This window comes from Phascolarctos cinereus, unplaced genomic scaffold (assembly GCF_003287225.1).
Source record: "Phascolarctos cinereus isolate Bilbo 61053 unplaced genomic scaffold, phaCin_HiC Scaffold_3;HRSCAF=262, whole genome shotgun sequence".
NCBI classification, from domain to species: Eukaryota; Metazoa; Chordata; class Mammalia; order Diprotodontia; family Phascolarctidae; genus Phascolarctos; species Phascolarctos cinereus.
This window is the reverse complement of record NW_027555736.1, coordinates 100,886,508-100,897,926: the sequence shown is the minus strand read 5'-3', so window position 1 is coordinate 100,897,926 and position 11,419 is coordinate 100,886,508.

The following is an 11,419-nucleotide window of genomic DNA, read 5'->3' as shown; positions in this document are numbered from 1 at the left end:
CAGAAGCAAAACACTTTTGTGGAGGGACAGGGTGAAAGGAGAAAGAGAATAGAATAAACAGAGGGGGAAATAGGATGGAGGGAAATATAGTTAGTAATCATAACTGTGAAAAAATTTGGGGGCAAGTTTCTCTGATAAAGACCTCATTTCTCAAGTGAAAACTGAGTCAAATTTATAAAAATAAGAGCTGTTCTCCAGTTGATAAATAATCAAAAGATATGAAGTTTTCAGATGATATAATCAAAGCTATCTATATCCATGTGAAAAAAAATGCTCTAAATCACTATTGACTGTGGAAATGCAAATGAAAATAATTCTGAGGTACTACCTCAGATTGGCTGATAGGACAGAAAAGGAAAATGACAAATATTGGAGGGGATGTGGGAAAAATGAAGCATTAATGCCCTGTTGGTGGAGTTGTGACCTGATTCATCCATTCTGTAGAGTAATTTGGAACTATGCTGAAAGAGCTATAAAACCATGCATGCACTTTGACCTAGCAATACCACTAGTAGCTCTATATCCAAAACAGATTAAAAAAAAAAAAGGAAAAGGACCTATATGTACAAAAATATTTATAGCAACTGTTTTCTGGCAGCAAAGAATTGGAAATTTCAGGGATAGCCTTTAATTGGGGAACGGCTGAATAAATTGTAGTATGTGATTGTGATAGAATATTATTGTGCTATAAGAAATGATGAGCAGGATGCTCTCAGAAAAACCTGTTAAGACTTAAAGAAGCTGATGCAAAGTGACATGTACTGTGTACAAAGTAACAGCAATATTGTAAAATGATTAGCTATAAATGACTTAGATATTCTCAGCAATACAGTGATCCAAGACAATTCCAAGGGACTTATGATGAAAAATGCAATCCATCCCCAGAGAAAGAACTGATGGTGTCTGAATATAGACGGAAGCATACTTTTTTTTACTTTATTTTTCTTGAGGTTTTTTTTTGTCTGTGTTTTCTATCACAACATGACTAATATGGAAATATGTTTTGGATGACCACACATGTAAAACCAATTTCAAATTGCTTGCTTTCTCAATGGGGGTGGGGGGGAGAGGAAGGGAGAGAATTTGGAACTCAAAGTTTTCAAAACAAATATTCAAAATTATTTTTACGTGTAATTGGGGGAAAATAAAATACCAAACAAAAAAATTTTTTAAAGAGACAAAGAAGTGGAAGAAAGTCCTCTCATGTGAAGCAGTGAGGCTGACAGCAAGATTGGGAAATATGAATAGCAGTAAGTTCTAAGAAGGATTACATTTTACACATCTGGGGATGTTCATTTTGAGCCTCCAGTTTTCAGGATCTAACATGCATTAGGAAACTAACTTTTTTTCCGTGTCTTAATGAAAAATTAAATGACCTGACCTCTCACTTCTATTCCAATGCCTGTGATATGGGTGTAAGCATTTGTGGCTTCACTGGAAGAGGTCTCTTTGTGCTTTTCTGAATTATGAATCACAAATCCATGAAGTGTGAAAGAAAGCCTTCCTCCCCAGGATCATCTCTCTTACTCATTCACACTCCCTTGGGTCTTTTCATCATATTTTCTTCAAGACAAAGATAGCTTCTCTCCTGTCCTCTTCAGAGCCTTTATCATCGCTTGCTACCCATAAATGACTTGGTGGGTTTAGGGTTCATGAGACAAAGAGGCTGCTTCTTCTCCAGAAAGGACAAAGCACTGGTTGTGCTGTACTAATAAGCACAGAAGGAGAAACAGTGCTAGTTAATCAGCAAGTGTTTTGTTTTTCTTTCCCTTTGAGAACCCATCATAGAGTGACAGATGAAATCCTCAGATTGTTACCATCTGGGAAACGTGAAGCATTTTGTACTTAAATGAAGCTCTTGCCATTCATTAATAAAACACAAGTTAATTAATACCTTTGTAGCCAATAGCTATGTTCTGCTTTGAAAGGGTGGAGTGGATTGGGATGAGATTAAGAATGACAGAAATAAGATAATCATTTGATGGTCCCCTGGTTCTTGGTCACTTTTTATTTGGTATTTTATTTGGTATTTATTTAGCATTTGCATGGAGGATATATTATTTATAGATTCATATGTGTTTGTATATATGTATAAGATATAGATATATGTTAGAATAGAGGCCTGAAGCTCAGGACTTTCTGAATGTTGATGGTGAAATCCATGAAAATCCATCATTTTACCTAGTAGTACTGCCTATGATTCCTTCTTTAGAAAATGGGACAGTAGGGGCTTAAATGCTTTTTGAATGACTGACTGTCTTGACATTATAGGTTCCTAGATGGCTCCCTCTAGTTTCCCTACATATAATCTAGTCTGCATAGCACTCTCACGCTCATCTTCCTAAAACATTCTTTCCAATACATTTTGGCCCCAATCAGTTATATTCTGTGTCATGTTGTTTTATTCTTGGATGATGATGTATAAATTCCCTTCCAATCCTTAATTTCATGTGACTTCTGTGTTTCATAGTATTATACGGTTTGTTGTCAGAACTAGATTGTAAGCCTCTTGAGAGAATATTTCTTCTTTTCCCCCAAAGTACCTAGCAGAGTGCAAGTCAGATAACAGGCATCCACTAAATGGTTGTCGATCAGTTTCTTCCTCTGTAAAATTAAGGATTTGGATATGATCTCTAAGGGCCCTTAAAATCCACATCCTATAAGTCTATGATTGTGACTGAGATGCTCATAAGAGCCCAGTCATACTGCATAGTATGTAGAATTCAGTAAAAGTGAGGGCTTTCTTTATCCAAATTTTCTTCCTTTTGACAAAGTGTTTATCTAAACCAAATCCAATCAACAAGTCAACAAACATTTATTAAGTGTCTGCTTTGTGTCAGTCTCTGTGCTAGATGCTAGGGATACAAATACACCAGAATTAAGCAGACTTACTACTACTACTGCTGCTGCTGCTTCTGCTGCTGCTGCTATTGCTACTGCTACTACTACTACTACTACCACTTCACTACTACTACTGCCGTTGCTGCTGCTAGAATGATTTGAATTCAGGAGATCTGAGTTGGAGCCCCACCTCTCTGGTTTATTAGCTGTTATTTCACTTCTCAGTGTTACATTGTTATACCAACTCTCTAGGTCTTAGTTTCCCCAGTCATAAAATGAAGGAGTTAGACTAAATGAAATCTGAGGTCCCATCCAGCTATTACACACAGGGACAGTAACTCTTCGGGCAGAATTGGGATCCTGAGAAGAAAAGACTTGGTGTAGAGCCAGAAGGACTTGATATAAGGAGTTAGGAAGAACAGGGTAGAAATATGTTGAGTAGAAATGAGGACTGAAGGCTCAGCACCGTATGTTTGTAGTGAGTAAAATCAGTTTGGTATCATGACTTTCTTCAGCAACATTTAACAGCCTGGGAGCAGGAAGAAAAAAAAATGGATAATGGCAATTATCCAGGGATGAGAACTTTCATGTCAGGAACATAGAAAAGTCAGGCTGGAGAAGACAGTGGAATAGCAGGAAGTACAGCTGAGTTCTACCTCATAACTCTTCCATACAGATCTAGAAAACACACTACTCTGCATCTGATTGGGAAATTCAAGAAAAAGAAAAAAGAGTAAGTCATTTTCTAGCCCAGATCAGCAAAGGGAAATAGAGAGCTCTGCACACATTAGAGACAGAGTCTAATCAGGGAGCATGCAGGGAGAGCCAGGGCACCAGGCAAGAAGAGGTCCCAGATCCAGCACAGAAGTACAGAGTACAGGGTGCAGGAAAAGTTGCAAACTAGCAACTCCGTCACTCACTATCCAGCTTCAGGTAACAGATCCATAGCAGACTGTTAAGGGGGCTTGCACTGGGAAGTGGCATTCCAGAGAAAAGACTGATAAGCTGGCCCTAGGCTATGTATTAAGCAAGAAGCAAATTCAAAAGCAAAGAACAGCTCTGTGGCTCTAACCATAGAAGCAGAACAGGATCTCAGTTCTAGCTTCTAACCCTGACTGAAGGCTACAAGGGAATAACTAGAGCAGGAATCCCACACCAAAGGGGAGCCTAAATTTCTTTCACTCTGAACCACAGAATATTTCAGCTAGCTTATAGTGACTGAGTTCTAGCAGCAATCTATTGTAACTCTGACTAGGGCAAGCCCACAGATGTGTTTCTCAGACCCCAGTTTTTGGAACTTTCAAAGCTCAGATGAAGAGGATAGTTTTCAAACCTTGTCATCAATCAGGAAACATTTATTAAGTATCTGTTTAATACCAGGTACTGGACTGAGCACTGGGGATACAAAGAAAGCCCAAAACCAGCCTCTCCTTTCAAAGAATCCACAGTTTAAAGGAGAAGACAACATATAAACAACTATGTACAAGCTGTATAGAGAATAAATTTGAAATAATCAATACAGACCAGGTATTAGAATTAAGGGGAATTGGGAAAGGCTTTCTATTGAAGATAAAATTTTATATGGAACTTGAAGGATGCCAGGGAAGTCAGTGGTGTGCAAATGAGGAAAGAGCATTCCAGGCCTGGCACATAGCCAATAAAAATGCCATAAGTCAGAGGATGGAGTATTTTGCCTATAATCAGACCACTTTAGAAGTGCTGAAAACTTGGCTTTCAGGTCTATGGCCTGAATTATCCCTGAGATCATGGAATAATAGCACAATATTCAATACACCAAGAAAGCAGCAGCAGGGTCAAAGAAAACACACACTCAGCCTAAACATTCCCTCCAGAAGTGTGCTTCTAGAACATAGCATAAAGTCCAAGGTCAGCAAGTAGGCTAAAAGAATGAGCAAACACAAAAAGAATGCCACCATAAAAAAGCTTTTATAGTGATAAGGCCATCAAGACACAAACCCCCAAAAGAGAATCACTCCAAAACATCTATAAGCTAAACTTCAAAGAAAAACACAGCTTGGGCATGATTTCAACTAGAAATCTTAAAAGAAATGAAACAAGTTTGTTGTTTTATTTTTTTTTTAATAAAAAAGAGTTTTGGGGGCAGCCAGGTGGTACAATGGATAGAGCACCAGCCTTGGAGTCAGGAGGACCTGAATTCAAACCCAACCTCAGACACATAATACTCACTAGCTGTGTGACTCTGGGCAAGTCACTTAACCCCATTGCCTAGCCCAAAAATAAAATAAAATAAAAAGAGTTCAATTGTTTTATAAATGAAGTGAGAGTACTAGAGGAAAATATTGGGAAAGAAATGAGAGCTATAGAAGAAAGAACTGGAAACAAAATTATCAGCTTAAAACAAGAAATACAAAACCTTACCCAAGTAACAAACTCTGTGATAATTAGAATGGACAAAATTATGACAAAATGACAAAATGAGACAAGAAATAATGAAATTAAATCAAAAGGCTGAAAAATAGAAGAAAATATAAGGTGTTTATCTCATAGGAAAATCAACTGGCCTGGAAAATAGATTAGAGAGAGAATTTAAGAATCATTGGACTACTTGAAAGCCATGACCAGAAAAAAGAGCCTAAGCATCATATTTCAAAAAATCATAAAAGAAAACTGCCCAGATATCTTAGGACAAGAATGCAAAGTAGAAATAGAAAGAATCCACCCATTGCTTCCTGAAAGAAATGCCAAAATGAAAACTCCCAGTAACATTATAGCAAAATTCCAGATTTTCCAAGGCAAGAAAAAATACTGCAATCAGCCTGGAAAAAATTCAAGTACCAAGAAGCTACAGTCAGAATCACACAAAATTTATCAGCCCCCACTCTAAAGGATCAGAAAATTTACAATATGATATTCCAGAAGTCAAAGTAAGAATAACTTACCCAGCAAAACTAAGTATAATCCTGGAAGGAGAGGGTGAATATACCTATAGTGAAGCAGAGAACTTCCAAGCATTCCTGATCAAAAAACAAAAACAAACAAACAAACAAAAACAGGGCTCTAAAGAAACATAGAAGTGCAAACATGGGAGTTAAGAGAAACATGAAAAGGTAAGCATGAGTAAGGAATTATAAGGGACTAAATAAGGATAAATTGTTTATATCCCAATATGAGGAGATTATATATCATTCCCCTCAGAGCCCTATAATTATCAGAGGTTATAGAGATAATCTAATTAGGCAGACAGGCCAGGAGTGGTTTATGTTTTGATGATCTTGACAGAAGAATGGAAAGAATTGGAATGGAAGAGGAATACGCTATGGAGGAGGGAGAGGAAGAATGGAGAAAATTATCTCATATAATCAGAGTGCACATACAGAATCTATACAAAGAGAAGGAGGGTGTGGGAAGAATGGCTAACATTTGAACCTCATTTTCACCTGAACTAGTCAAATGAGAGGAGAGGGGTGGGGAGAAATGGGTACAAGATATATTTCATTCAACAGAGAAATAGACAGCAAAGGAGAAAAAGGAGACGGTGAAATAAGATAGAGGACAGAATAAGGGAAGGACTAGTCCTAAACAAAACAAACTCTAAAGATGTATAAAAATATTTATAGCAGCTTTTTTGTGGTAGCAAAAATTGGAAATTGAAATGTCCATCATTTGAGAGATAACTGAACATGTTGTGGTATGTGAATGTGATGGAACTATTGTATTGTAAGAAAAGATGAAGGGGATGATTTTGGAGAAACCTGGGAATATTTGTATGAATTGGTAGAGAGTGAAGTGAACAGACACAGGAAAACAATTTATATAATAACAACAGTATTTTAAAGACAAACAATTTTGAAAGACTTAGAGAAACTCTGATCAATGCACCAACCACAACTCCAGAGGACTCATGATAAAACATGCTATCTACCTCCTGATGGAGAAGTAATGGACTCATAGTACAGCCTGAGACATTTTTTTTTAACATGACCAGTTAGAAAGTTTGTTTTCCTAGACTATTCAGGTTTGTAACAGTTTTGTTTTTCTTTCTTTCTTAATGAGAGTGGGGTGGGAGAAAGAGAAAGTAGATTTTGATTGATTTAAAAATATATAATATATTTTTTAAAAGTCAGACTGGGGGCATGAGATTCTAGGGCAAACAATGAAATGTAAGCAGAAGAAAATTGACTCAAGGTTAAAGCCAGCATTAGGGAAAATGTACTGGGAGAATAGTCTGAGACTGGAGGTCATATCCAGAATGGATTTAGTATGAGCAGGAGAAGTGGAAAGACAGGAAGTTATGGTCACAGAATAAAATTTCGAAGTCCACCGTCTTGGATTTTGGTGTAGCTGGTATAGTTGGTGGACTTGGTATAGCTCTCTGTGATAGAGAGATCATACCAGTATGTGACTGTGGTAGGGTGAGAAGGAGGTTAGTGGAGTTCAGGAAGTTGAATGTATGGTCAAATATTAAGAGGGTTTGTCAACATGAGAGTTGAAGTCTGCAAGAATGATGGCAGGTGTTAGGTAGAGATTTTGAGTCAGTTGCTAATGTCACAAAATCACAGTCTCAACTTGTCCCTGAAGCAGGATTCCCCTCTATACCATCCCTGACAAACCTATCATCACTGAAAATAGTCAATTCTACTTTTGGAAATCTCTAAGTATTAGGAAGATTTTCCTTACACTGAGCTAACATCTGCCACTCTGCAACTTCCCCTCATAGCTGCTAAGGCCACATAGAGCAAATATTCTTCTTATGAATCATATACTTGAAGACAGCGATCATATCCTCCCTGAGTCTTCTTTAAACGTTCCCCAGGTCCTTCAATTAGTGCTTGAAGACAGAATGCAGAGGGACTATCACTTCCCTTATTCTATACTTCTCTTTCTTGTTGTAGCCTATGTAACCTTGGGAGGTTTGGGATGTTATAATCATGTTTGACTCATAGAGCTTATGGTTATCTTTATTGCACTAAACTCCATATATCTTTTTTCACACAAACTGCTATCTAGCTGTCCATTCTTTATTCTATACTTATGAATTTGATTTTTTAAAATGAGTGTGGCTGAGCAATTATATCAACCAGTTCTTTCTGTGAAATGGAATGTAGTTCTTCAGAGCCTAGTGACTTGAACTCATTAAGGACAGCTAGGTACTCCCTTTCTACCTCTTCAATTAGCTTTCATCTCACCTCCCAGCTAATCAGTCATTTTTGTTTTGTCCTTAATCCAAAAATCATTCTCTTGACCTTCTCTGCCCCTCCCAAAACCAGAAGAAAGGTAAAAGGGTTTTTTTTCCCCCTCCTTTGTCAATTATCATCCCACTTTTCTTGAGCAGTAGTTCTACCACTTTTTTTTTTATCTACCTCTTGGTTCCAAATAGGCTTTTTTGAAGCACCTATTATTGTCACTTGAATTCATTAACAGCATCAGCTCATTCTAAGCTTTAGATTCCCTGACAATATTCTTATAGATCCATATGAATCTTTTTTATTCATCCTCCATCACTTTCCCTCGTATATCTCTTGTACAAGTCTTCTTTAAATGCCTCAGTTATTCAATAATCTCCCTGTGTCCCTACATTGGTGTCTGTAGGCACTTCTTCCTTACTGGAATTGTTTCTGCTTTTATCTTCAGAATTTCATTCTTGAGGGCTTCACATCCTTCTTGACCCATTCTGTAGGATTTTTGGCCTATCTTTTTCTGAACTCTTTGAAATCTCGTCTTTCAAAATCTTAAGTATGTATAGGTTATATTATGTCAGGCTTTCCCATCACAAATTCTAAGATTTAGTAGTCACTTTCCCTTAAAGTTCCCATAATTCTTACTTTGGCAACCTTTTGTTCTGAATTAGGACTAGAGCAATGCTATTTCCTCTACTTTTTTGAAGAATGAAGTTATCACTGGGGCAAGTCAAGAGTCAATAATTGGGGCAGCTAGGTGGCATAGTGGATAGAGCACCAGCCCTGGATTCAGGAGGACCTGAGTTCAAATCCAGCCTCAGACATATAACACTTACTAGCTGTGTGACCCTGGGCAAGTCACTTAATCCCATTGCCTAGCCCCCCCAAAAAAAAATAGTCAGTAGTTGTTCTCCTTTTAACAAAGAGAACTCCAGATGTCCAAGTAATTGAACTTCTGAGTCACTATATTATCATGCCTCTGTACCAAGTTTGTGATGTTTCCCAAATTCTTTATCTATTTACTCCATCTGTCCAGATGGTCTATAGTATACTCCCATGATTCCTAATTTTTCCCTTCTGAGGTCCTTGCCCAAATGTTCTCAATCTTGCTTTCCCTTTCACATGTCGTATGTGGTTTCAAATCCAGTCACTGTATTTATTAGTTTTACTTAACTGTTTTTGCTTGGTTACAAAAGACCTCTCAGGAAATGCAAGTAATCTGTAAATGGATGTAATATAAGAACAAAACATCAATAAAACTGAAAGTGAAAAAAAGATTATTTTATTAATCTGTACTGCTATTCTACAGCCCCTTTTAGTCTACTCTAGTCCTTTTGAATTATTCCAGGCCATATTCCAGTCATGAATCTAATACTACCAAGTTTCAATAATGCTTGGAGTCAAATTGGCTTCCTTACATTAGGATCTCTATTTTACTTTATTTATTACCCAATGCTTTGTGTATTTGTGTATGTGAGGTCATAGGTTTTATTGCTGGTTCTTTTCTTGGACATAGCCTTTGGATTACTGGTCTTTTATGACATTTATCTTTCTGTGCTGTACCTATTAATAATTCTCTATAGCATCTGACTAGGCAAATGTGTGTCAACAGTTCTCTCTTCTCTCTGTCTCTCTCTCTCTCTCCTCACCCCTCCTCATCTTTTCAATTTAAAGGCCTTCTGATCAGATTCTCAAGATTTTAGACAAATACAGGGTATCCCCAAAGTCTTAATCTTTAAACTGCACTAAGACTTTGGAGAAACATTATATATGCATTTTTATCAGCATCCATTAGGTGTACTTCCTACTCCTTCCCTGGCTAAGAACCTATCATTATTATATTTTTAGCCACAGTCTAGAAATTAAAAGCCTTTCTTTGGAAAAAAACCATTTTTCCAATTACATATAAAATTTTTTAACTTTTTTTTTTAATTTTGAGTTCCAAATTCTCTCTCTCTCCTTCTATCCCTTAATCACTGATGGAGAAGGCAAGCAATTCCATATAGGTTATACATATGCAGTCATACAAAACATATTTCCATGTTAATAATGCAATGAAAAAAAAACAGACCAAAAAAAAACCCCAAGAAAAATAAAATAAAAAAGTATGCTTTGATCTGTATTCATTCACCATCAGCTCTTTCTTTGGAGGTGGATAGCATTTTTTCATTGTAAATTCTTTGGAATTGTCCTGGATCATTGCATTGCTGAGAATAGCTAAGTCACTCACAGCTGATCATCATACAATATTGCTGTTACTGTGTACAATGTTCTCCTGGTCCTGCTTACTTCACTTTGCATCAGTTCATGTAAGTCTTCCGAGGTTTTTCTGAAAGCATTCTGCTGGTCATTTCTTATAGTACAATAGTATTCTATCACAATCGTATACCATAACTTGTTCAGCCATTCCCCAATAAATCCCTTCAATTTCTAATTCTTTGCCACCATAAAAAGATCTGTTATAAATATTTTTGTACATGTGGGTCCTGTTCCTTTTTGTTTTGTTTTTTACTATCTTCAACACCTTTTCTTGACCAGCTTTTGCCAGCTTTTCACTTTCCCAAATTTATCTTTTTCTCTTGAAGTCTTTATCTAAACTAGTAGGGAGAAAACACCACTCAGGACTTGTAGTTTCACAGGAACTTAGGATTTAGAGCCAGAAAGAACTTGAGAGTTCATTTAGTATAATCACTCACTTTAAAGATGAAGAAATTGAGGCCAGAGTAGGCAAGTGATTTGCTCGATGTCAAATAGGTAATGAGTGGCAGAGTTGGAATTAAGACCCCAAAACCCTGACTCCAAATCTAGTTCTCTTTCTAATCCATTACGCTAGATAGTCCATGCTCTTAACAAGCTTACACTCTAGTTGAGGAGGTAAGACATAGAAAAAGAGAAGCATAAATCATAGTTGACCAGAATTTATAGACTCAGGATATCATAGGGTTTAAATAGAACTTAAAGGAATCTTAGAGATCCTCAAATCCAAACCCCCCTCCTTTGAAAAGATGAGGAAATGAAATCCCATAGACCAGAAATGGCTTTCCCAAGTTCACAGAGATAATAACAGTCAGAATTTGAATCATCATAATCTCTACCAATCATTTCTAGGTTCCTTCTGGCAATATCAGTTGTCCCCACATGCATTACCAGGTGTGGGTAGTTGTCAGTTTTGACAAGTCTCAGCAGACTGTCACTTCCTAGATGCACACCCTTCTATGACAGCAGATTTCTACTGCTTGTCAGGACAACAAATAGAAGCTATAGTACTCCTCAGCATCTTCTGACCATTACTGGTTGACCTCTTTCCTGGTGAGACCTCTTGTTCTATATCATTATTTCTTGGAATCTAAGAACCTGCTTTATCTTGATGAAATCCAGCTCTCTTCAGTACAGGAAATGCCTCATACCTGTAACTTAAC